Source organism: Schistocerca cancellata, chromosome 3, assembly GCF_023864275.1.
Source record: "Schistocerca cancellata isolate TAMUIC-IGC-003103 chromosome 3, iqSchCanc2.1, whole genome shotgun sequence".
NCBI classification, from domain to species: Eukaryota; Metazoa; Arthropoda; class Insecta; order Orthoptera; family Acrididae; genus Schistocerca; species Schistocerca cancellata.
The window spans coordinates 705,886,505-705,905,681 of record NC_064628.1 but is presented as its reverse complement, the minus strand read 5'-3'; the positions used below and the strand labels follow the sequence as shown (position 1 = coordinate 705,905,681).

The following is a 19,177-nucleotide window of genomic DNA, read 5'->3' as shown; positions in this document are numbered from 1 at the left end:
GCGAGTATGTCAGTTTAATCAGATACCAAACGATTACAAAGAACGGACGAACAGAACTTGCTTGAAAAAAGCTACTAGTGCAATTTTCGCATTCTGACATTAAGGTGAAGGCGCCGACTCGCACTTTCTCCAGGCGCGAGGTGTCTAGTATTTTTGATATTTATATCGTTTAACGCTAATATATAACTGAGAGATAATGATTACACGATATTTTGCTCGATTAGACGTCTTTAGCCAGGCAGAGTGTAATATTTTTCGTTAAGTTATGGGAATAGGAAGATCGTGAAAGGGGGTATAGCTCAGTCGTAGAGCATTCGACTGCAGATCGAGAGGTCCCCGGTTCAATCCCGGGTGCCCCCTTCATTTTTCAGTATCTCGAAAAAACAAAAGACGATTGTCGCGGTGAGTTGCAAATACATGTTTGAGATGCACTCCGCACGCCATACCGAAGGCTTTGGAGCAACATTTCAATGGGAGGATCGCAGCCAAGGGTCTTGCAGGTCATCGTCCTGCCGCCATGAGGTCGAACTGTACGAAATCCACTTGCTTGGGGGAAGAATCTTGTACACTGAATTTTATAGAATATGGTGATAGGCAAAAGTTTTCATGTACTGCTGCACGGAGAAACAAAAATTGGAGGAGCTGGGATTTGAACCCAGGACTTTGTGCATGCGAAGCAGACACTCTACCACTGAGTTACACCCCCGCCAGAGCAAGTACATCTGGGACGAGTCTCTCCTGGATACTACTGTCATTATTTCTTAGGTTTGAACGGTACAGTAAGTTTTCGAGGAACCTATTCATGACAAGACCTAAGCAGCGTCGACTCCGTGGCGCAACGGTAGCGCGTCTGACTCCAGATCAGAAGGTTGCGTGTTCAAATCACGTCGGGGTCACAATGAAATTTTCGTTTACGAAAGCCATAGGCGAGTATGTCAGTTTAATCAGATACCAAACGATTACAAAGAACGGACGAACAGAACTTGCTTGAAAAAAGCTACTAGTGCAATTTTCGCATTCTGACATTAAGGTGAAGGCGCCGACTCGCACTTTCTCCAGGCGCGAGGTGTCTAGTATTTTTGATATTTATATCGTTTAACGCTAATATATAACTGAGAGATAATGATTACACGATATTTTGCTCGATTAGACGTCTTTAGCCAGGCAGAGTGTAATATTTTTCGTTAAGTTATGGGAATAGGAAGATCGTGAAAGGGGGTATAGCTCAGTCGTAGAGCATTCGACTGCAGATCGAGAGGTCCCCGGTTCAATCCCGGGTGCCCCCTTCATTTTTCAGTATCTCGAAAAAACAAAAGACGATTGTCGCGGTGAGTTGCAAATACATGTTTGAGATGCACTCCGCACGCCATACCGAAGGCTTTGGAGCAACATTTCAATGGGAGGATCGCAGCCAAGGGTCTTGCAGGTCATCGTCCTGCCGCCATGAGGTCGAACTGTACGAAATCCACTTGCTTGGGGGAAGAATCTTGTACACTGAATTTTATAGAATATGGTGATAGGCAAAAGTTTTCATGTACTGCTGCACGGAGAAACAAAAATTGGAGGAGCTGGGATTTGAACCCAGGACTTTCTGCATGCGAAGCAGACACTCTACCACTGAGTTACACCCCCGCCAGAGCAAGTACATCTGGGACGAGTCTCTCCTGGATACTACTGTCATTATTTCTTAGGTTTGAACGGTACAGTAAGTTTTCGAGGAACCTATTCATGACAAGACCTAAGCAGCGTCGACTCCGTGGCGCAACGGTAGCGCGTCTGACTCCAGATCAGAAGGTTGCGTGTTCAAATTACGTCGGGGTCACAATGAAATTTTCGTTTACGAAAGCCATAGGCGAGTATGTCAGTTTAATCAGATACCAAACGATTACAAAGAACGGACGAACAGAACTTGCTTGAAAAAAGCTACTAGTGCAATTTTCGCATTCTGACATTAAGGTGAAGGCGCCGACTCGCACTTTCTCCAGGCGCGAGGTGTCTAGTATTTTTGATATTTATATCGTTTAACGCTAATATATAACTGAGAGATAATGATTACACGATATTTTGCTCGATTAGACGTCTTTAGCCAGGCAGAGTGTAATATTTTTCGTTAAGTTATGGGAACAGGAAGATAGTGAAAGGGGGTATAGCTCAGTCGTAGAGCATTCGACTGCAGATCGAGAGGTCCCCGGTTCAATCCCGGGTGCCACCTTCATTTTTCAGTATCTCGAAAAAACAAAAGACGATTGTCGCGGTGAGTTGCAAATACATGTTTGAGATGCACTCCGCACGCCATACCGAAGGCTTTGGAGCAACATTTCAATGGGAGGATCGCAGCCAAGGGTCTTGCAGGTCATCGTCCTGCCGCCATGAGGTCGAACTGTACGAAATCCACTTGCTTGGGGGAAGAATCTTGTACACTGAATTTTATAGAATATGGTGATAGGCAAAAGTTTTCATGTACTGCTGCACGGAGAAACAAAAATTGGAGGAGCTGGGATTTGAACCCAGGACTTTCTGCATGCGAAGCAGACACTCTACCACTGAGTTACACCCCCGCCAGAGCAAGTACATCTGGGACGAGTCTCTCCTGGATACTACTGTCATTATTTCTTAGGTTTGAACGGTACAGTAAGTTTTCGAGGAACCTATTCATGACAAGACCTAAGCAGCGTCGACTCCGTGGCGCAACGGTAGCGCGTCTGACTCCAGATCAGAAGGTTGCGTGTTCAAATCACGTCGGGGTCACAATGAAATTTTCGTTTACGAAAGCCATAGGCGAGTATGTCAGTTTAATCAGATACCAAACGATTACAAAGAACGGACGAACAGAACTTGCTTGAAAAAAGCTACTAGTGCAATTTTCGCATTCTGACATTAAGGTGAAGGCGCCGACTCGCACTTTCTCCAGGCGCGAGGTGTCTAGTATTTTTGATATTTATATCGTTTAACGCTAATATATAACTGAGAGATAATGATTACACGATATTTTGCTCGATTAGACGTCTTTAGCCAGGCAGAGTGTAATATTTTTCGTTAAGTTATGGGAATAGGAAGATCGTGAAAGGGGGTATAGCTCAGTCGTAGAGCATTCGACTGCAGATCGAGAGGTCCCCGGTTCAATCCCGGGTGCCCCCTTCATTTTTCAGTATCTCGAAAAAACAAAAGACGATTGTCGCGGTGAGTTGCAAATACATGTTTGAGATGCACTCCGCACGCCATACCGAAGGCTTTGGAGCAACATTTCAATGGGAGGATCGCAGCCAAGGGTCTTGCAGGTCATCGTCCTGCCGCCATGAGGTCGAACTGTACGAAATCCACTTGCTTGGGGGAAGAATCTTGTACACTGAATTTTATAGAATATGGTGATAGGCAAAAGTTTTCATGTACTGCTGCACGGAGAAACAAAAATTGGAGGAGCTGGGATTTGAACCCAGGACTTTCTGCATGCGAAGCAGACACTCTACCACTGAGTTACACCCCCGCCAGAGCAAGTACATCTGGGACGAGTCTCTCCTGGATACTACTGTCATTATTTCTTAGGTTTGAACGGTACAGTAAGTTTTCGAGGAACCTATTCATGACAAGACCTAAGCAGCGTCGACTCCGTGGCGCAACGGTAGCGCGTCTGACTCCAGATCAGAAGGTTGCGTGTTCAAATCACGTCGGGGTCACAATGAAATTTTCGTTTACGAAAGCCATAGGCGAGTATGTCAGTTTAATCAGATACCAAACGATTACAAAGAACGGACGAACAGAACTTGCTTGAAAAAAGCTACTAGTGCAATTTTCGCATTCTGACATTAAGGTGAAGGCGCCGACTCGCACTTTCTCCAGGCGCGAGGTGTCTAGTATTTTTGATATTTATATCGTTTAACGCTAATATATAACTGAGAGATAATGATTACACGATATTTTGCTCGATTAGACGTCTTTAGCCAGGCAGAGTGTAATATTTTTCGTTAAGTTATGGGAATAGGAAGATCGTGAAAGGGGGTATAGCTCAGTCGTAGAGCATTCGACTGCAGATCGAGAGGTCCCCGGTTCAATCCCGGGTGCCCCCTTCATTTTTCAGTATCTCGAAAAAACAAAAGACGATTGTCGCGGTGAGTTGCAAATACATGTTTGAGATGCACTCCGCACGCCATACCGAAGGCTTTGGAGCAACATTTCAATGGGAGGATCGCAGCCAAGGGTCTTGCAGGTCATCGTCCTGCCGCCATGAGGTCGAACTGTACGAAATCCACTTGCTTGGGGGAAGAATCTTGTACACTGAATTTTATAGAATATGGTGATAGGCAAAAGTTTTCATGTACTGCTGCACGGAGAAACAAAAATTGGAGGAGCTGGGATTTGAACCCAGGACTTTCTGCATGCGAAGCAGACACTCTACCACTGAGTTACACCCCCGCCAGAGCAAGTACATCTGGGACGAGTCTCTCCTGGATACTACTGTCATTATTTCTTAGGTTTGAACGGTACAGTAAGTTTTCGAGGAACCTATTCATGACAAGACCTAAGCAGCGTCGACTCCGTGGCGCAACGGTAGCGCGTCTGACTCCAGATCAGAAGGTTGCGTGTTCAAATCACGTCGGGGTCACAATGAAATTTTCGTTTACGAAAGCCATAGGCGAGTATGTCAGTTTAATCAGATACCAAACGATTACAAAGAACGGACGAACAGAACTTGCTTGAAAAAAGCTACTAGTGCAATTTTCGCATTCTGACATTAAGGTGAAGGCGCCGACTCGCACTTTCTCCAGGCGCGAGGTGTCTAGTATTTTTGATATTTATATCGTTTAACGCTAATATATAACTGAGAGATAATGATTACACGATATTTTGCTCGATTAGACGTCTTTAGCCAGGCAGAGTGTAATATTTTTCGTTAAGTTATGGGAATAGGAAGATCGTGAAAGGGGGTATAGCTCAGTCGTAGAGCATTCGACTGCAGATCGAGAGGTCCCCGGTTCAATCCCGGGTGCCCCCTTCATTTTTCAGTATCTCGAAAAAACAAAAGACGATTGTCGCGGTGAGTTGCAAATACATGTTTGAGATGCACTCCGCACGCCATACCGAAGGCTTTGGAGCAACATTTCAATGGGAGGATCGCAGCCAAGGGTCTTGCAGGTCATCGTCCTGCCGCCATGAGGTCGAACTGTACGAAATCCACTTGCTTGGGGGAAGAATCTTGTACACTGAATTTTATAGAATATGGTGATAGGCAAAAGTTTTCATGTACTGCTGCACGGAGAAACAAAAATTGGAGGAGCTGGGATTTGAACCCAGGACCTTCTGCATGCGAAGCAGACACTCTACCACTGAGTTACACCCCCGCCAGAGCAAGTACATCTGGGACGAGTCTCTCCTGGATACTACTGTCATTATTTCTTACGTTTGAACGGTACAGTAAGTTTTCGAGGAACCTATTCATGACAAGACCTAAGCAGCGTCGACTCCGTGGCGCAACGGTAGCGCGTCTGACTCCAGATCAGAAGGTTGCGTGTTCAAATCACGTCGGGGTCACAATGAAATTTTCGTTTACGAAAGCCATAGGCGAGTATGTCAGTTTAATCAGATACCAAACGATTACAAAGAACGGACGAACAGAACTTGCTTGAAAAAAGCTACTAGTGCAATTTTCGCATTCTGACATTAAGGTGAAGGCGCCGACTCGCACTTTCTCCAGGCGCGAGGTGTCTAGTATTTTTGATATTTATATCGTTTAACGCTAATATATAACTGAGAGATAATGATTACACGATATTTTGCTCGATTAGACGTCTTTAGCCAGGCAGAGTGTAATATTTTTCGTTAAGTTATGGGAATAGGAAGATCGTGAAAGGGGGTATAGCTCAGTCGTAGAGCATTCGACTGCAGATCGAGAGGTCCCCGGTTCAATCCTGGGTGCCCCCTTCATTTTTCAGTATCTCGAAAAAACAAAAGACGATTGTCGCGGTGAGTTGCAAATACATGTTTGAGATGCACTCCGCACGCCATACCGAAGGCTTTGGAGCAACATTTCAATGGGAGGATCGCAGCCAAGGGTCTTGCAGGTCATCGTCCTGCCGCCATGAGGTCGAACTGTACGAAATCCACTTGCTTGGGGGAAGAATCTTGTACACTGAATTTTATAGAATATGGTGATAGGCAAAAGTTTTCATGTACTGCTGCACGGAGAAACAAAAATTGGAGGAGCTGGGATTTGAACCCAGGACTTTCTGCATGCGAAGCAGACACTCTACCACTGAGTTACACCCCCGCCAGAGCAAGTACATCTGGGACGAGTCTCTCCTGGATACTACTGTCATTATTTCTTAGGTTTGAACGGTACAGTAAGTTTTCGAGGAACCTATTCATGACAAGACCTAAGCAGCGTCGACTCCGTGGCGCAACGGTAGCGCGTCTGACTCCAGATCAGAAGGTTGCGTGTTCAAATCACGTCGGGGTCACAATGAAATTTTCGTTTACGAAAGCCATAGGCGAGTATGTCAGTTTAATCAGATACCAAACGATTACAAAGAACGGACGAACAGAACTTGCTTGAAAAAAGCTACTAGTGCAATTTTCGCATTCTGACATTAAGGTGAAGGCGCCGACTCGCACTTTCTCCAGGCGCGAGGTGTCTAGTATTTTTGATATTTATATCGTTTAACGCTAATATATAACTGAGAGATAATGATTACACGATATTTTGCTCGATTAGACGTCTTTAGCCAGGCAGAGTGTAATATTTTTCGTTAAGTTATGGGAATAGGAAGATCGTGAAAGGGGGTATAGCTCAGTCGTAGAGCATTCGACTGCAGATCGAGAGGTCCCCGGTTCAATCCCGGGTGCCCCCTTCATTTTTCAGTATCTCGAAAAAACAAAAGACGATTGTCGCGGTGAGTTGCAAATACATGTTTGAGATGCACTCCGCACGCCATACCGAAGGCTTTGGAGCAACATTTCAATGGGAGGATCGCAGCCAAGGGTCTTGCAGGTCATCGTCCTGCCGCCATGAGGTCGAACTGTACGAAATCCACTTGCTTGGGGGAAGAATCTTGTACACTGAATTTTATAGAATATGGTGATAGGCAAAAGTTTTCATGTACTGCTGCACGGAGAAACAAAAATTGGAGGAGCTGGGATTTGAACCCAGGACCTTCTGCATGCGAAGCAGACACTCTACCACTGAGTTACACCCCCGCCAGAGCAAGTACATCTGGGACGAGTCTCTCCTGGATACTACTGTCATTATTTCTTACGTTTGAACGGTACAGTAAGTTTTCGAGGAACCTATTCATGACAAGACCTAAGCAGCGTCGACTCCGTGGCGCAACGGTAGCGCGTCTGACTCCAGATCAGAAGGTTGCGTGTTCAAATCACGTCGGGGTCACAATGAAATTTTCGTTTACGAAAGCCATAGGCGAGTATGTCAGTTTAATCAGATACCAAACGATTACAAAGAACGGACGAACAGAACTTGCTTGAAAAAAGCTACTAGTGCAATTTTCGCATTCTGACATTAAGGTGAAGGCGCCGACTCGCACTTTCTCCAGGCGCGAGGTGTCTAGTATTTTTGATATTTATATCGTTTAACGCTAATATATAACTGAGAGATAATGATTACACGATATTTTGCTCGATTAGACGTCTTTAGCCAGGCAGAGTGTAATATTTTTCGTTAAGTTATGGGAATAGGAAGATCGTGAAAGGGGGTATAGCTCAGTCGTAGAGCATTCGACTGCAGATCGAGAGGTCCCCGGTTGAATCCCGGGTGCCCCCTTCATTTTTCAGTATCTCGAAAAAACAAAAGACGATTGTCGCGGTGAGTTGCAAATACATGTTTGAGATGCACTCCGCACGCCATACCGAAGGCTTTGGAGCAACATTTCAATGGGAGGATCGCAGCCAAGGGTCTTGCAGGTCATCGTCCTGCCGCCATGAGGTCGAACTGTACGAAATCCACTTGCTTGGGGGAAGAATCTTGTACACTGAATTTTATAGAATATGGTGATAGGCAAAAGTTTTCATGTACTGCTGCACGGAGAAACAAAAATTGGAGGAGCTGGGATTTGAACCCAGGACCTTCTGCATGCGAAGCAGACACTCTACCACTGAGTTACACCCCCGCCAGAGCAAGTACATCTGGGACGAGTCTCTCCTGGATACTACTGTCATTATTTCTTACGTTTGAACGGTACAGTAAGTTTTCGAGGAACCTATTCATGACAAGACCTAAGCAGCGTCGACTCCGTGGCGCAACGGTAGCGCGTCTGACTCCAGATCAGAAGGTTGCGTGTTCAAATCACGTCGGGGTCACAATGAAATTTTCGTTTACGAAAGCCATAGGCGAGTATGTCAGTTTAATCAGATACCAAACGATTACAAAGAACGGACGAACAGAACTTGCTTGAAAAAAGCTACTAGTGCAATTTTCGCATTCTGACATTAAGGTGAAGGCGCCGACTCGCACTTTCTCCAGGCGCGAGGTGTCTAGTATTTTTGATATTTATATCGTTTAACGCTAATATATAACTGAGAGATAATGATTACACGATATTTTGCTCGATTAGACGTCTTTAGCCAGGCAGAGTGTAATATTTTTCGTTAAGTTATGGGAATAGGAAGATCGTGAAAGGGGGTATAGCTCAGTCGTAGAGCATTCGACTGCAGATCGAGAGGTCCCCGGTTGAATCCCGGGTGCCCCCTTCATTTTTCAGTATCTCGAAAAAACAAAAGACGATTGTCGCGGTGAGTTGCAAATACATGTTTGAGATGCACTCCGCACGCCATACCGAAGGCTTTGGAGCAACATTTCAATGGGAGGATCGCAGCCAAGGGTCTTGCAGGTCATCGTCCTGCCGCCATGAGGTCGAACTGTACGAAATCCACTTGCTTGGGGGAAGAATCTTGTACACTGAATTTTATAGAATATGGTGATAGGCAAAAGTTTTCATGTACTGCTGCACGGAGAAACAAAAATTGGAGGAGCTGGGATTTGAACCCAGGACTTCCTGCATGCGAAGCAGACACTCTACCACTGAGTTACACCCCCGCCAGAGCAAGTACATCTGGGACGAGTCTCTCCTGGATACTACTGTCATTATTTCTTAGGTTTGAACGGTACAGTAAGTTTTCGAGGAACCTATTCATGACAAGACCTAAGCAGCGTCGACTCCGTGGCGCAACGGTAGCGCGTCTGACTCCAGATCAGAAGGTTGCGTGTTCAAATCACGTCGGGGTCACAATGAAATTTTCGTTTACGAAAGCCATAGGCGAGTATGTCAGTTTAATCAGATACCAAACGATTACAAAGAACGGACGAACAGAACTTGCTTGAAAAAAGCTACTAGTGCAATTTTCGCATTCTGACATTAAGGTGAAGGCGCCGACTCGCACTTTCTCCAGGCGCGAGGTGTCTAGTATTTTTGATATTTATATCGTTTAACGCTAATATATAACTGAGAGATAATGATTACACGATATTTTGCTCGATTAGACGTCTTTAGCCAGGCAGAGTGTAATATTTTTCGTTAAGTTATGGGAATAGGAAGATCGTGAAAGGGGGTATAGCTCAGTCGTAGAGTATTCGACTGCAGATCGAGAGGTCCCCGGTTCAATCCCGGGTGCCCCCTTCATTTTTCAGTATCTCGAAAAAACAAAAGACGATTGTCGCGGTGAGTTGCAAATACATGTTTGAGATGCACTCCGCACGCCATACCGAAGGCTTTGGAGCAACATTTCAATGGGAGGATCGCAGCCAAGGGTCTTGCAGGTCATCGTCCTGCCGCCATGAGGTCGAACTGTACGAAATCCACTTGCTTGGGGGAAGAATCTTGTACACTGAATTTTATAGAATATGGTGATAGGCAAAAGTTTTCATGTACTGCTGCACGGAGAAACAAAAATTGGAGGAGCTGGGATTTGAACCCAGGACTTTGTGCATGCGAAGCAGACACTCTACCACTGAGTTACACCCCCGCCAGAGCAAGTACATCTGGGACGAGTCTCTCCTGGATACTACTGTCATTATTTCTTAGGTTTGAACGGTACAGTAAGTTTTCGAGGAACCTATTCATGACAAGACCTAAGCAGCGTCGACTCCGTGGCGCAACGGTAGCACGTCTGACTCCAGATCAGAAGGTTGCGTGTTCAAATCACGTCGGGGTCACAATGAAATTTTCGTTTACGAAAGCCATAGGCGAGTATGTCAGTTTAATCAGATACCAAACGATTACAAAGAACGGACGAACAGAACTTGCTTGAAAAAAGCTACTAGTGCAATTTTCGCATTCTGACATTAAGGTGAAGGCGCCGACTCGCACTTTCTCCAGGCGCGAGGTGTCTAGTATTTTTGATATTTATATCGTTTAACGCTAATATATAACTGAGAGATAATGATTACACGATATTTTGCTCGATTAGACGTCTTTAGCCAGGCAGAGTGTAATATTTTTCGTTATGTTATGGGAATAGGAAGATCGTGAAAGGGGGTATAGCTCAGTCGTAGAGCATTCGACTGCAGATCGAGAGGTCCCCGGTTCAATTCCGGGTGCCCCCTTCATTTTTCAGTATCTCGAAAAAACAAAAGACGATTGTCGCGGTGAGTTGCAAATACATGTTTGAGATGCACTCCGCACGCCATACCGAAGGCTTTGGAGCAACATTTCAATGGGAGGATCGCAGCCAAGGGTCTTGCAGGTCATCGTCCTGCCGCCATGAGGTCGAACTGTACGAAATCCACTTGCTTGGGGGAAGAATCTTGTACACTGAATTTTATAGAATATGGTGATAGGCAAAAGTTTTCATGTACTGCTGCACGGAGAAACAAAAATTGGAGGAGCTGGGATTTGAACCCAGGACTTTCTGCATGCGAAGCAGACACTCTACCACTGAGTTACACCCCCGCCAGAGCAAGTACATCTGGGACGAGTCTCTCCTGGATACTACTGTCATTATTTCTTAGGTTTGAACGGTACAGTAAGTTTTCGAGGAACCTATTCATGACAAGACCTAAGCAGCGTCGACTCCGTGGCGCAACGGTAGCGCGTCTGACTCCAGATCAGAAGGTTGCGTGTTCAAATCACGTCGGGGTCACAATGAAATTTTCGTTTACGAAAGCCATAGGCGAGTATGTCAGTTTAATCAGATACCAAACGATTACAAAGAACGGACGAACAGAACTTGCTTGAAAAAAGCTACTAGTGCAATTTTCGCATTCTGACATTAAGGTGAAGGCGCCGACTCGCACTTTCTCCAGACGCGAGGTGTCTAGTATTTTTGATATTTATATCGTTTAACGCTAATATATAACTGAGAGATAATGATTACACGATATTTTGCTCGATTAGACGTCTTTAGCCAGGCAGAGTGTAATATTTTTCGTTAAGTTATGGGAATAGGAAGATCGTGAAAGGGGGTATAGCTCAGTCGTAGAGCATTCGACTGCAGATCGAGAGGTCCCCGGTTCAATCCCGGGTGCCCCCTTAATTTTTCAGTATCTCGAAAAAACAAAAGACGATTGTCGCGGTGAGTTGCAAATACATGTTTGAGATGCACTCCGCACGCCATACCGAAGGCTTTGGAGCAACATTTCAATGGGAGGATCGCAGCCAAGGGTCTTGCAGGTCATCGTCCTGCCGCCATGAGGTCGAACTGTACGAAATCCACTTGCTTGGGGGAAGAATCTTGTACACTGAATTTTATAGAATATGGTGATAGGCAAAAGTTTTCATGTACTGCTGCACGGAGAAACAAAAATTGGAGGAGCTGGGATTTGAACCCAGGACTTTCTGCATGCGAAGCAGACACTCTACCACTGAGTTACACCCCCGCCAGAGCAAGTACATCTGGGACGAGTCTCTCCTGGATACTACTGTCATTATTTCTTAGGTTTGAACGGTACAGTAAGTTTTCGAGGAACCTATTCATGACAAGACCTAAGCAGCGTCGACTCCGTGGCGCAACGGTAGCGCGTCTGACTCCAGATCAGAAGGTTGCGTGTTCAAATCACGTCGGGGTCACAATGAAATTTTCGTTTACGAAAGCCATAGGCGAGTATGTCAGTTTAATCAGATACCAAACGATTACAAAGAACGGACGAACAGAACTTGCTTGAAAAAAGCTACTAGTGCAATTTTCGCATTCTGACATTAAGGTGAAGGCGCCGACTCGCACTTTCTCCAGGCGCGAGGTGTCTAGTATTTTTGATATTTATATCGTTTAACGCTAATATATAACTGAGAGATAATGATTACACGATATTTTGCTCGATTAGACGTCTTTAGCCAGGCAGAGTGTAATATTTTTCGTTAAGTTATGGGAATAGGAAGATCGTGAAGGGGGGTATAGCTCAGTCGTAGAGCATTCGACTGCAGATCGAGAGGTCCCCGGTTCAATCCCGGGTGCCCCCTTCATTTTTCAGTATCTCGAAAAAACAAAAGACGATTGTCGCGTTGAGTTGCAAATACATGTTTGAGATGCACTCCGCACGCCATACCGAAGGCTTTGGAGCAACATTTCAATGGGAGGATCGCAACCAAGGGTCTTGCAGGTCATCGTCCTGCCGCCATGAGGTCGAACTGTACGAAATCCACTTGCTTGGGGGAAGAATCTTGTACACTGAATTTTATAGAATATGGTGATAGGCAAAAGTTTTCATGTACTGCTGCACGGAGAAACAAAAATTGGAGGAGCTGGGATTTGAACCCAGGACTTTCTGCATGCGAAGCAGACACTCTACCACTGAGTTACACCCCCGCCAGAGCAAGTACATCTGGGACGAGTCTCTCCTGGATACTACTGTCATTATTTCTTAGGTTTGAACGGTACAGTAAGTTTTCGAGGAACCTATTCATGACAAGACCTAAGCAGCGTCGACTCCGTGGCGCAACGGTAGCGCGTCTGACTCCAGATCAGAAGGTTGCGTGTTCAAATCACGTCGGGGTCACAATGAAATTTTCGTTTACGAAAGCCATAGGCGAGTATGTCAGTTTAATCAGATACCAAACGATTACAAAGAACGGACGAACAGAACTTGCTTGAAAAAAGCTACTAGTGCAATTTTCGCATTCTGACATTAAGGTGAAGGCGCCGACTCGCACTTTCTCCAGGCGCGAGGTGTCTAGTATTTTTGATATTTATATCGTTTAACGCTAATATATAACTGAGAGATAATGATTACACGATATTTTGCTCGATTAGACGTCTTTAGCCAGGCAGAGTGTAATATTTTTCGTTAAGTTATGGGAATAGGAAGATCGTGAAAGGGGGTATAGCTCAGTCGTAGAGCATTCGACTGCAGATCGAGAGGTCCCCGGTTCAATCCCGGGTGCCCCCTTCATTTTTCAGTATCTCGAAAAAACAAAAGACGATTGTCGCGGTGAGTTGCAAATACATGTTTGAGATGCACTCCGCACGCCATACCGAAGGCTTTGGAGCAACATTTCAATGGGAGGATCGCAGCCAAGGGTCTTGCAGGTCATCGTCCTGCCGCCATGAGGTCGAACTGTACGAAATCCACTTGCTTGGGGGAAGAATCTTGTACACTGAATTTTATAGAATATGGTGATAGGCAAAAGTTTTCATGTACTGCTGCACGGAGAAACAAAAATTGGAGGAGCTGGGATTTGAACCCAGGACTTTCTGCATGCGAAGCAGACACTCTACCACTGAGTTACACCCCCGCCAGAGCAAGTACATCTGGGACGAGTCCCTCCTGGATACTACTGTCATTATTTCTTAGGTTTGAACGGTACAGTAAGTTTTCGAGGAACCTATTCATGACAAGACCTAAGCAGCGTCGACTCCGTGGCGCAACGGTAGCGCGTCTGACTCCAGATCAGAAGGTTGCGTGTTCAAATCACGTCGGGGTCACAATGAAATTTTCGTTTACGAAAGCCATAGGCGAGTATGTCAGTTTAATCAGATACCAAACGATTACAAAGAACGGACGAACAGAACTTGCTTGAAAAAAGCTACTAGTGCAATTTTCGCATTCTGACATTAAGGTGAAGGCGCCGACTCGCACTTTCTCCAGGCGCGAGGTGTCTAGTATTTTTGATATTTATATCGTTTAACGCTAATATATAACTGAGAGATAATGATTACACGATATTTTGCTCGATTAGACGTCTTTAGCCAGGCAGAGTGTAATATTTTTCGTTAAGTTATGGGAATAGGAAGATCGTGAAAGGGGGTATAGCTCAGTCGTAGAGCATTCGACTGCAGATCGAGAGGTCCCCGGTTCAATCCCGGGTGCCCCCTTCATTTTTCAGTATCTCGAAAAAACAAAAGACGATTGTCGCGGTGAGTTGCAAATACATGTTTGAGATGCACTCCGCACGCCATACCGAAGGCTTTGGAGCAACATTTCAATGGGAGGATCGCAGCCAAGGGTCTTGCAGGTCATCGTCCTGCCGCCATGAGGTCGAACTGTACGAAATCCACTTGCTTGGGGGAAGAATCTTGTACACTGAATTTTATAGAATATGGTGATAGGCAAAAGTTTTCATGTACTGCTGCACGGAGAAACAAAAATTGGAGGAGCTGGGATTTGAACCCAGGACTTTCTGCATGCGAAGCAGACACTCTACCACTGAGTTACACCCCCGCCAGAGCAAGTACATCTGGGACGAGTCTCTCCTGGATACTACTGTCATTATTTCTTACGTTTGAACGGTACAGTAAGTTTTCGAGGAACCTATTCATGACAAGACCTAAGCAGCGTCGACTCCGTGGCGCAACGGTAGCGCGTCTGACTCCAGATCAGAAGGTTGCGTGTTCAAATCACGTCGGGGTCACAATGAAATTTTCGTTTACGAAAGCCATAGGCGAGTATGTCAGTTTAATCAGATACCAAACGATTACAAAGAACGGACGAACAGAACTTGCTTGAAAAAAGCTACTAGTGCAATTTTCGCATTCTGACATTAAGGTGAAGGCGCCGACTCGCACTTTCTCCAGGCGCGAGGTGTCTAGTATTTTTGATATTTATATCGTTTAACGCTAATACAGGGCGTTTCAAAAAGAAAGAGCAGATTTCAAACTTTTATTTCTCAAAAACTACAAATGATAGAAACACAATTCAAACGTTTCTTGTCAGAGAAAGGTTCAAAGTTTTTCAATGGTCCGCGCAGAAGTTCCATGCAAATCCGCAGTGGCGCTGGCGTTTGTTTGTAGGAAAATGCCGACGACACCACAGGAACGATCATTTTGTGTGCTGCAATTTGCAAAGTTAGAGTCCATTGTTGGTGTGCAACGTGCATTCCGCCGTCAATTCAACAAACAGCCGCCTCGTCATAAGCAAATTTATGAGTGGCATCACAGATTCGTAGAAGATGGTTGCATCTGCAAGCGAAAAAGCACGGGTCGTCCACGCACATCGGATGAAAATGTCGAGCGTGTCCGTGCAGCTTACGAAAGGAGCCCTAGAAAATCCACGACACGGGCAAGTCACGAACTAAACATGTCTAAAACAACGGTATGGCGCGTTCTGAGTAACCGTCTGCACATGAAGCCGTACAAACTGCAGTTATTGCAAGCATTGCGTCCTGACGACCACAACAAAAGGTTCGAATTTTCAACTGCAATTCTACAGGACATGGAAGAGGACAATTTTGCCGAACGATTAATTTTTTCAGATGAATCAACGTTTCACATTTCTGGTAAAGTTAATCGGCATAACGTACGAATTTGGGCGAGTGAAACTCCGAGGGACGTTATTCAACATGAAAGAGACTCACCAAAGGTTAACGTCTTTTGTGCAATTTCGGTAAACAAAGTTTATGGACCTTTCTTTTTCATGGAGAAAACTATCACAGGAACCATTTACCTGGACATGTTAGAAAACTGGCTATTTCCTCAACTTCAGGAAGATTCAAATCACTTCATCTTCATGCAAGATGGCGCCCCACCACACTTCTCTGAACCTGTACGACGGTACCTAAATAACACCATTCCAGGACGGTGGATTGGAAGAGCAGGAGCACAAGATCAATGTCATCGTCTGTGGCCTCCCAGGTCACCAGACCTTACTCCCTGCGATTTTTATTTGTGGGGGTACATAAAGGACTGTGTTTATGTCCCACCTATGCCCGCTACTCTTCAAGAGGTACGACATCGAATTGTTGCGGCCGTGAATTCGGTAACTAAAGACCAGTTGCGTCGTGTGTGGCAAGAAATGAGATACCGGTTTGATATTTGTCGTGTAACAAATGGTGCTCATATTGAGGTACAGTTTTGATATTTGTTGTGTAACATTTGGTACTCATATTGTGTGACGGACCGTTGGAATTGTGTTTCTATCATTTGTAGTTTTTGAGAAATATATGTTTGAAATCTGCTCTTTCTTTTTGAAACGCCCTGTATATAACTGAGAGATAATGATTACACGATATTTTGCTCGATTAGACGTCTTTAGCCAGGCAGAGTGTAATATTTTTCGTTAAGTTATGGGAATAGGAAGATCGTGAAAGGGGGTATAGCTCAGTCGTAGAGTATTCGACTGCAGATCGAGAGGTCCCCGGTTCAATCCCGGGTGCCCCCTTCATTTTTCAGTATCTCGAAAAAACAAAAGACGATTGTCGCGGTGAGTTGCAAATACATGTTTGAGATGCACTCCGCACGCCATACCGAAGGCTTTGGAGCAACATTTCAATGGGAGGATCGCAGCCAAGGGTCTTGCAGGTCATCGTCCTGCCGCCATGAGGTCGAACTGTACGAAATCCACTTGCTTGGGGGAAGAATCTTGTACACTGAATTTTATAGAATATGGTGATAGGCAAAAGTTTTCATGTACTGCTGCACGGAGAAACAAAAATTGGAGGAGCTGGGATTTGAACCCAGGACTTTCTGCATGCGAAGCAGACACTCTACCACTGAGTTACACCCCCGCCAGAGCAAGTACATCTGGGACGAGTCTCTCCTGGATACTACTGTCATTATTTCTTAGGTTTGAACGGTACAGTAAGTTTTCGAGGAACCTATTCATGACAAGACCTAAGCAGCGTCGACTCCGTGGCGCAACGGTAGCACGTCTGACTCCAGATCAGAAGGTTGCGTGTTCAAATCACGTCGGGGTCACAATGAAATTTTCGTTTACGAAAGCCATAGGCGAGTATGTCAGTTTAATCAGATACCAAACGATTACAAAGAACGGACGAACAGAACTTGCTTGAAAAAAGCTACTAGTGCAATTTTCGCATTCTGACATTAAGGTGAAGGCGCCGACTCGCACTTTCTCCAGGCGCGAGGTGTCTAGTATTTTTGATATTTATATCGTTTAACGCTAATATATAACTGAGAGATAATGATTACACGATATTTTGCTCGATTAGACGTCTTTAGCCAGGCAGAGTGTAATATTTTTCGTTAAGTTATGGGAATAGGAAGATCGTGAGAGGGGGTATAGCTCAGTCGTAGAGCATTCGACTGCAGATCGAGAGGTCCCCGGTTCAATCCCGGGTGCCCCCTTCATTTTTCAGTATCTCGAAAAAACAAAAGACGATTGTCGCGGTGAGTTGCAAATACATGTTTGAGATGCACTCCGCACGCCATACCGAAGGCTTTGGAGCAACATTTCAATGGGAGGATCGCAGCCAAGGGTCTTGCAGGTCATCGTCCTGCCGCCATGAGGTCGAACTGTACGAAATCCACTTGCTTGGGGGAAGAATCTTGTACACTGAATTTTATAGAATATGGTGATAGGCAAAAGTTTTCATGTACTGCTGCACGGAGAAACAAAAATTGGAGGAGCTGGGATTTGAACCCAGGACTTTCTGCATGCGAAGCAGACACTCTACCACTGAGTTACACCCCCGCCAGAGCAAGTACATCTGGGACGAGTCTCTCCTGGATACTACTGTCATTATTTCTTAGGTTTGAACGGTACAGTAAGTTTTCGAGGAACCTATTCATGACAAGACCTAAGCAGCGTCGACTCCGTGGCGCAACGGTAGCGCGTCTGACTCCAGATCAGAAGGTTGCGTGTTCAAATCACGTCGGGGTCACAATGAAATTTTCGTTTACGAAAGCCATAGGCGAGTATGTCAGTTTAATCAGATACCAAACGATTACAAAGAACGGACGAACAGAACTTGCTTGAAAAAAGCTACTAGTGCAATTTTCGCATTCTGACATTAAGGTGAAGGCGCCGACTCGCACTTTCTCCAGGCGCGAGGTGTCTAGTATTTTTGATATTTATATCGTTTAACGCTAATATATAACTGAGAGATAATGATTACACGATATTTTGCTCGATTAGACGTCTTTAGCCAGGCAGAGTGTAATATTTTTCGTTAAGTTATGGGAATAGGAAGATCGTGAAAGGGGGTATAGCTCAGTCGTAGAGCATTCGACTGCAGATCGAGAGGTCCCCGGTTCAATCCCGGGTGCTCTCTTCATTTTTCAGTATCTCGAAAAAACAAAAGACGATTGTCGCGGTGAGTTGCAAATACATGTTTGAGATGCACTCCGCACGCCATACCGAAGGCTTTGGAGCAACATTTCAATGGGAGGATCGCAGCCAAGGGTCTTGCAGGTCATCGTCCTGCCGCCATGAGGTCGAACTGTACGAAATCCACTTGCTTGGGGGAAGAATCTTGTACACTGAATTTTATAGAATATGGTGATAGGCAAAAGTTTTCATGTACTGCTGCACGGAGAAACAAAAATTGGAGGAGCTGGGATTTGAACCCAGGACTTTCTGCATGCGAAGCAGACACTCTACCACTGAGTTACACCCCCGCCAGAGCAAGTACATCTGGGACGAGTCTCTCCTGGATACTACTGTCATTATTTCTTAGGTTTGAACGGTACAGTAAGTTTTCGAGGAACCTATTCATGACAAGACCTAAGCAGCGTCGACTCCGTGGCGCAACGGTAGCGCGTCTGACTCCAGATCAGAAGGTTGCGTGTTCAAATCACGTCGGGGTCACAATGAAATTTTCGTTTACGAAAGCCATAGGCGAGTATGTCAGTTTAATCAGATACCAAACGATTACAAAGAACGGACGAACAGAACTTGCTTGAAAAAAGCTACTAGTGCAATTTTCGCATTCTGACATTAAGGTGAAGGCGCCGACTCGCACTTTCTCCAGGCGCGAGGTGTCTAGTATTTTTGATATTTATATCGTTTAACGCTAATATATAACTGAGAGATAATGATTACACGATATTTTGCTCGATTAGACGT

The 19,177-nt window shown here is 45.1% G+C and overlaps 57 non-coding genes across 57 annotated transcripts; 38 read left to right on the top strand and 19 right to left on the bottom strand.

The window, feature by feature from the left end:
• Positions 1-288: 288 nt before the first annotated feature.
• Trnac-gca (transfer RNA cysteine (anticodon GCA)) lies at positions 289-360 on the top strand. The gene has a single exon. It is a non-coding gene; the product is annotated as a tRNA-Cys (tRNA).
• Positions 361-634: 274 nt separating this feature from the next.
• Trnaa-cgc (transfer RNA alanine (anticodon CGC)) lies at positions 635-706 on the bottom strand. The gene has a single exon. It is a non-coding gene; the product is annotated as a tRNA-Ala (tRNA).
• A 118-nt stretch (positions 707-824) lies between these two features.
• Positions 825-896, top strand: Trnaw-cca (transfer RNA tryptophan (anticodon CCA)). Its single transcript has one exon. It is a non-coding gene; the product is annotated as a tRNA-Trp (tRNA).
• A 318-nt stretch (positions 897-1,214) lies between these two features.
• Positions 1,215-1,286, top strand: Trnac-gca (transfer RNA cysteine (anticodon GCA)). Its single transcript has one exon. It is a non-coding gene; the product is annotated as a tRNA-Cys (tRNA).
• Positions 1,287-1,560: 274 nt separating this feature from the next.
• Trnaa-cgc (transfer RNA alanine (anticodon CGC)) lies at positions 1,561-1,632 on the bottom strand. Its single transcript has one exon. It is a non-coding gene; the product is annotated as a tRNA-Ala (tRNA).
• Positions 1,633-1,750: 118 nt separating this feature from the next.
• On the top strand, positions 1,751-1,822 carry Trnaw-cca (transfer RNA tryptophan (anticodon CCA)). Its single transcript has one exon. It is a non-coding gene; the product is annotated as a tRNA-Trp (tRNA).
• A 318-nt stretch (positions 1,823-2,140) lies between these two features.
• Trnac-gca (transfer RNA cysteine (anticodon GCA)) lies at positions 2,141-2,212 on the top strand. Its single transcript has one exon. It is a non-coding gene; the product is annotated as a tRNA-Cys (tRNA).
• A 274-nt stretch (positions 2,213-2,486) lies between these two features.
• On the bottom strand, positions 2,487-2,558 carry Trnaa-cgc (transfer RNA alanine (anticodon CGC)). Its single transcript has one exon. It is a non-coding gene; the product is annotated as a tRNA-Ala (tRNA).
• Positions 2,559-2,676: 118 nt separating this feature from the next.
• Positions 2,677-2,748, top strand: Trnaw-cca (transfer RNA tryptophan (anticodon CCA)). Its single transcript has one exon. It is a non-coding gene; the product is annotated as a tRNA-Trp (tRNA).
• A 318-nt stretch (positions 2,749-3,066) lies between these two features.
• Trnac-gca (transfer RNA cysteine (anticodon GCA)) lies at positions 3,067-3,138 on the top strand. The gene has a single exon. It is a non-coding gene; the product is annotated as a tRNA-Cys (tRNA).
• Positions 3,139-3,412: 274 nt separating this feature from the next.
• On the bottom strand, positions 3,413-3,484 carry Trnaa-cgc (transfer RNA alanine (anticodon CGC)). Its single transcript has one exon. It is a non-coding gene; the product is annotated as a tRNA-Ala (tRNA).
• Positions 3,485-3,602: 118 nt separating this feature from the next.
• On the top strand, positions 3,603-3,674 carry Trnaw-cca (transfer RNA tryptophan (anticodon CCA)). The gene has a single exon. It is a non-coding gene; the product is annotated as a tRNA-Trp (tRNA).
• A 318-nt stretch (positions 3,675-3,992) lies between these two features.
• On the top strand, positions 3,993-4,064 carry Trnac-gca (transfer RNA cysteine (anticodon GCA)). The gene has a single exon. It is a non-coding gene; the product is annotated as a tRNA-Cys (tRNA).
• A 274-nt stretch (positions 4,065-4,338) lies between these two features.
• Positions 4,339-4,410, bottom strand: Trnaa-cgc (transfer RNA alanine (anticodon CGC)). Its single transcript has one exon. It is a non-coding gene; the product is annotated as a tRNA-Ala (tRNA).
• A 118-nt stretch (positions 4,411-4,528) lies between these two features.
• Trnaw-cca (transfer RNA tryptophan (anticodon CCA)) lies at positions 4,529-4,600 on the top strand. Its single transcript has one exon. It is a non-coding gene; the product is annotated as a tRNA-Trp (tRNA).
• Positions 4,601-4,918: 318 nt separating this feature from the next.
• Positions 4,919-4,990, top strand: Trnac-gca (transfer RNA cysteine (anticodon GCA)). The gene has a single exon. It is a non-coding gene; the product is annotated as a tRNA-Cys (tRNA).
• Positions 4,991-5,264: 274 nt separating this feature from the next.
• Positions 5,265-5,336, bottom strand: Trnaa-cgc (transfer RNA alanine (anticodon CGC)). Its single transcript has one exon. It is a non-coding gene; the product is annotated as a tRNA-Ala (tRNA).
• A 118-nt stretch (positions 5,337-5,454) lies between these two features.
• Trnaw-cca (transfer RNA tryptophan (anticodon CCA)) lies at positions 5,455-5,526 on the top strand. The gene has a single exon. It is a non-coding gene; the product is annotated as a tRNA-Trp (tRNA).
• A 318-nt stretch (positions 5,527-5,844) lies between these two features.
• On the top strand, positions 5,845-5,916 carry Trnac-gca (transfer RNA cysteine (anticodon GCA)). Its single transcript has one exon. It is a non-coding gene; the product is annotated as a tRNA-Cys (tRNA).
• Positions 5,917-6,190: 274 nt separating this feature from the next.
• On the bottom strand, positions 6,191-6,262 carry Trnaa-cgc (transfer RNA alanine (anticodon CGC)). The gene has a single exon. It is a non-coding gene; the product is annotated as a tRNA-Ala (tRNA).
• A 118-nt stretch (positions 6,263-6,380) lies between these two features.
• Trnaw-cca (transfer RNA tryptophan (anticodon CCA)) lies at positions 6,381-6,452 on the top strand. Its single transcript has one exon. It is a non-coding gene; the product is annotated as a tRNA-Trp (tRNA).
• Positions 6,453-6,770: 318 nt separating this feature from the next.
• On the top strand, positions 6,771-6,842 carry Trnac-gca (transfer RNA cysteine (anticodon GCA)). The gene has a single exon. It is a non-coding gene; the product is annotated as a tRNA-Cys (tRNA).
• A 274-nt stretch (positions 6,843-7,116) lies between these two features.
• Trnaa-cgc (transfer RNA alanine (anticodon CGC)) lies at positions 7,117-7,188 on the bottom strand. The gene has a single exon. It is a non-coding gene; the product is annotated as a tRNA-Ala (tRNA).
• A 118-nt stretch (positions 7,189-7,306) lies between these two features.
• Trnaw-cca (transfer RNA tryptophan (anticodon CCA)) lies at positions 7,307-7,378 on the top strand. Its single transcript has one exon. It is a non-coding gene; the product is annotated as a tRNA-Trp (tRNA).
• Positions 7,379-7,696: 318 nt separating this feature from the next.
• On the top strand, positions 7,697-7,768 carry Trnac-gca (transfer RNA cysteine (anticodon GCA)). Its single transcript has one exon. It is a non-coding gene; the product is annotated as a tRNA-Cys (tRNA).
• Positions 7,769-8,042: 274 nt separating this feature from the next.
• On the bottom strand, positions 8,043-8,114 carry Trnaa-cgc (transfer RNA alanine (anticodon CGC)). Its single transcript has one exon. It is a non-coding gene; the product is annotated as a tRNA-Ala (tRNA).
• Positions 8,115-8,232: 118 nt separating this feature from the next.
• Positions 8,233-8,304, top strand: Trnaw-cca (transfer RNA tryptophan (anticodon CCA)). The gene has a single exon. It is a non-coding gene; the product is annotated as a tRNA-Trp (tRNA).
• Positions 8,305-8,622: 318 nt separating this feature from the next.
• Positions 8,623-8,694, top strand: Trnac-gca (transfer RNA cysteine (anticodon GCA)). The gene has a single exon. It is a non-coding gene; the product is annotated as a tRNA-Cys (tRNA).
• A 274-nt stretch (positions 8,695-8,968) lies between these two features.
• On the bottom strand, positions 8,969-9,040 carry Trnaa-cgc (transfer RNA alanine (anticodon CGC)). Its single transcript has one exon. It is a non-coding gene; the product is annotated as a tRNA-Ala (tRNA).
• Positions 9,041-9,158: 118 nt separating this feature from the next.
• Positions 9,159-9,230, top strand: Trnaw-cca (transfer RNA tryptophan (anticodon CCA)). Its single transcript has one exon. It is a non-coding gene; the product is annotated as a tRNA-Trp (tRNA).
• Positions 9,231-9,548: 318 nt separating this feature from the next.
• On the top strand, positions 9,549-9,620 carry Trnac-gca (transfer RNA cysteine (anticodon GCA)). The gene has a single exon. It is a non-coding gene; the product is annotated as a tRNA-Cys (tRNA).
• A 274-nt stretch (positions 9,621-9,894) lies between these two features.
• Trnaa-cgc (transfer RNA alanine (anticodon CGC)) lies at positions 9,895-9,966 on the bottom strand. The gene has a single exon. It is a non-coding gene; the product is annotated as a tRNA-Ala (tRNA).
• A 118-nt stretch (positions 9,967-10,084) lies between these two features.
• Positions 10,085-10,156, top strand: Trnaw-cca (transfer RNA tryptophan (anticodon CCA)). Its single transcript has one exon. It is a non-coding gene; the product is annotated as a tRNA-Trp (tRNA).
• A 318-nt stretch (positions 10,157-10,474) lies between these two features.
• Trnac-gca (transfer RNA cysteine (anticodon GCA)) lies at positions 10,475-10,546 on the top strand. Its single transcript has one exon. It is a non-coding gene; the product is annotated as a tRNA-Cys (tRNA).
• A 274-nt stretch (positions 10,547-10,820) lies between these two features.
• Positions 10,821-10,892, bottom strand: Trnaa-cgc (transfer RNA alanine (anticodon CGC)). The gene has a single exon. It is a non-coding gene; the product is annotated as a tRNA-Ala (tRNA).
• Positions 10,893-11,010: 118 nt separating this feature from the next.
• On the top strand, positions 11,011-11,082 carry Trnaw-cca (transfer RNA tryptophan (anticodon CCA)). Its single transcript has one exon. It is a non-coding gene; the product is annotated as a tRNA-Trp (tRNA).
• Positions 11,083-11,400: 318 nt separating this feature from the next.
• Trnac-gca (transfer RNA cysteine (anticodon GCA)) lies at positions 11,401-11,472 on the top strand. The gene has a single exon. It is a non-coding gene; the product is annotated as a tRNA-Cys (tRNA).
• A 274-nt stretch (positions 11,473-11,746) lies between these two features.
• On the bottom strand, positions 11,747-11,818 carry Trnaa-cgc (transfer RNA alanine (anticodon CGC)). The gene has a single exon. It is a non-coding gene; the product is annotated as a tRNA-Ala (tRNA).
• Positions 11,819-11,936: 118 nt separating this feature from the next.
• Positions 11,937-12,008, top strand: Trnaw-cca (transfer RNA tryptophan (anticodon CCA)). Its single transcript has one exon. It is a non-coding gene; the product is annotated as a tRNA-Trp (tRNA).
• A 318-nt stretch (positions 12,009-12,326) lies between these two features.
• On the top strand, positions 12,327-12,398 carry Trnac-gca (transfer RNA cysteine (anticodon GCA)). The gene has a single exon. It is a non-coding gene; the product is annotated as a tRNA-Cys (tRNA).
• Positions 12,399-12,672: 274 nt separating this feature from the next.
• Positions 12,673-12,744, bottom strand: Trnaa-cgc (transfer RNA alanine (anticodon CGC)). Its single transcript has one exon. It is a non-coding gene; the product is annotated as a tRNA-Ala (tRNA).
• A 118-nt stretch (positions 12,745-12,862) lies between these two features.
• On the top strand, positions 12,863-12,934 carry Trnaw-cca (transfer RNA tryptophan (anticodon CCA)). Its single transcript has one exon. It is a non-coding gene; the product is annotated as a tRNA-Trp (tRNA).
• Positions 12,935-13,252: 318 nt separating this feature from the next.
• Positions 13,253-13,324, top strand: Trnac-gca (transfer RNA cysteine (anticodon GCA)). The gene has a single exon. It is a non-coding gene; the product is annotated as a tRNA-Cys (tRNA).
• Positions 13,325-13,598: 274 nt separating this feature from the next.
• On the bottom strand, positions 13,599-13,670 carry Trnaa-cgc (transfer RNA alanine (anticodon CGC)). The gene has a single exon. It is a non-coding gene; the product is annotated as a tRNA-Ala (tRNA).
• Positions 13,671-13,788: 118 nt separating this feature from the next.
• Positions 13,789-13,860, top strand: Trnaw-cca (transfer RNA tryptophan (anticodon CCA)). The gene has a single exon. It is a non-coding gene; the product is annotated as a tRNA-Trp (tRNA).
• A 318-nt stretch (positions 13,861-14,178) lies between these two features.
• Trnac-gca (transfer RNA cysteine (anticodon GCA)) lies at positions 14,179-14,250 on the top strand. Its single transcript has one exon. It is a non-coding gene; the product is annotated as a tRNA-Cys (tRNA).
• A 274-nt stretch (positions 14,251-14,524) lies between these two features.
• Trnaa-cgc (transfer RNA alanine (anticodon CGC)) lies at positions 14,525-14,596 on the bottom strand. Its single transcript has one exon. It is a non-coding gene; the product is annotated as a tRNA-Ala (tRNA).
• Positions 14,597-14,714: 118 nt separating this feature from the next.
• On the top strand, positions 14,715-14,786 carry Trnaw-cca (transfer RNA tryptophan (anticodon CCA)). The gene has a single exon. It is a non-coding gene; the product is annotated as a tRNA-Trp (tRNA).
• Positions 14,787-16,459: 1,673 nt separating this feature from the next.
• Positions 16,460-16,531, top strand: Trnac-gca (transfer RNA cysteine (anticodon GCA)). Its single transcript has one exon. It is a non-coding gene; the product is annotated as a tRNA-Cys (tRNA).
• Positions 16,532-16,805: 274 nt separating this feature from the next.
• Trnaa-cgc (transfer RNA alanine (anticodon CGC)) lies at positions 16,806-16,877 on the bottom strand. Its single transcript has one exon. It is a non-coding gene; the product is annotated as a tRNA-Ala (tRNA).
• A 118-nt stretch (positions 16,878-16,995) lies between these two features.
• Trnaw-cca (transfer RNA tryptophan (anticodon CCA)) lies at positions 16,996-17,067 on the top strand. Its single transcript has one exon. It is a non-coding gene; the product is annotated as a tRNA-Trp (tRNA).
• A 318-nt stretch (positions 17,068-17,385) lies between these two features.
• Trnac-gca (transfer RNA cysteine (anticodon GCA)) lies at positions 17,386-17,457 on the top strand. Its single transcript has one exon. It is a non-coding gene; the product is annotated as a tRNA-Cys (tRNA).
• Positions 17,458-17,731: 274 nt separating this feature from the next.
• On the bottom strand, positions 17,732-17,803 carry Trnaa-cgc (transfer RNA alanine (anticodon CGC)). Its single transcript has one exon. It is a non-coding gene; the product is annotated as a tRNA-Ala (tRNA).
• A 118-nt stretch (positions 17,804-17,921) lies between these two features.
• On the top strand, positions 17,922-17,993 carry Trnaw-cca (transfer RNA tryptophan (anticodon CCA)). The gene has a single exon. It is a non-coding gene; the product is annotated as a tRNA-Trp (tRNA).
• Positions 17,994-18,311: 318 nt separating this feature from the next.
• Positions 18,312-18,383, top strand: Trnac-gca (transfer RNA cysteine (anticodon GCA)). The gene has a single exon. It is a non-coding gene; the product is annotated as a tRNA-Cys (tRNA).
• A 274-nt stretch (positions 18,384-18,657) lies between these two features.
• Positions 18,658-18,729, bottom strand: Trnaa-cgc (transfer RNA alanine (anticodon CGC)). Its single transcript has one exon. It is a non-coding gene; the product is annotated as a tRNA-Ala (tRNA).
• A 118-nt stretch (positions 18,730-18,847) lies between these two features.
• On the top strand, positions 18,848-18,919 carry Trnaw-cca (transfer RNA tryptophan (anticodon CCA)). The gene has a single exon. It is a non-coding gene; the product is annotated as a tRNA-Trp (tRNA).
• Positions 18,920-19,177: the final 258 nt, after the last annotated feature.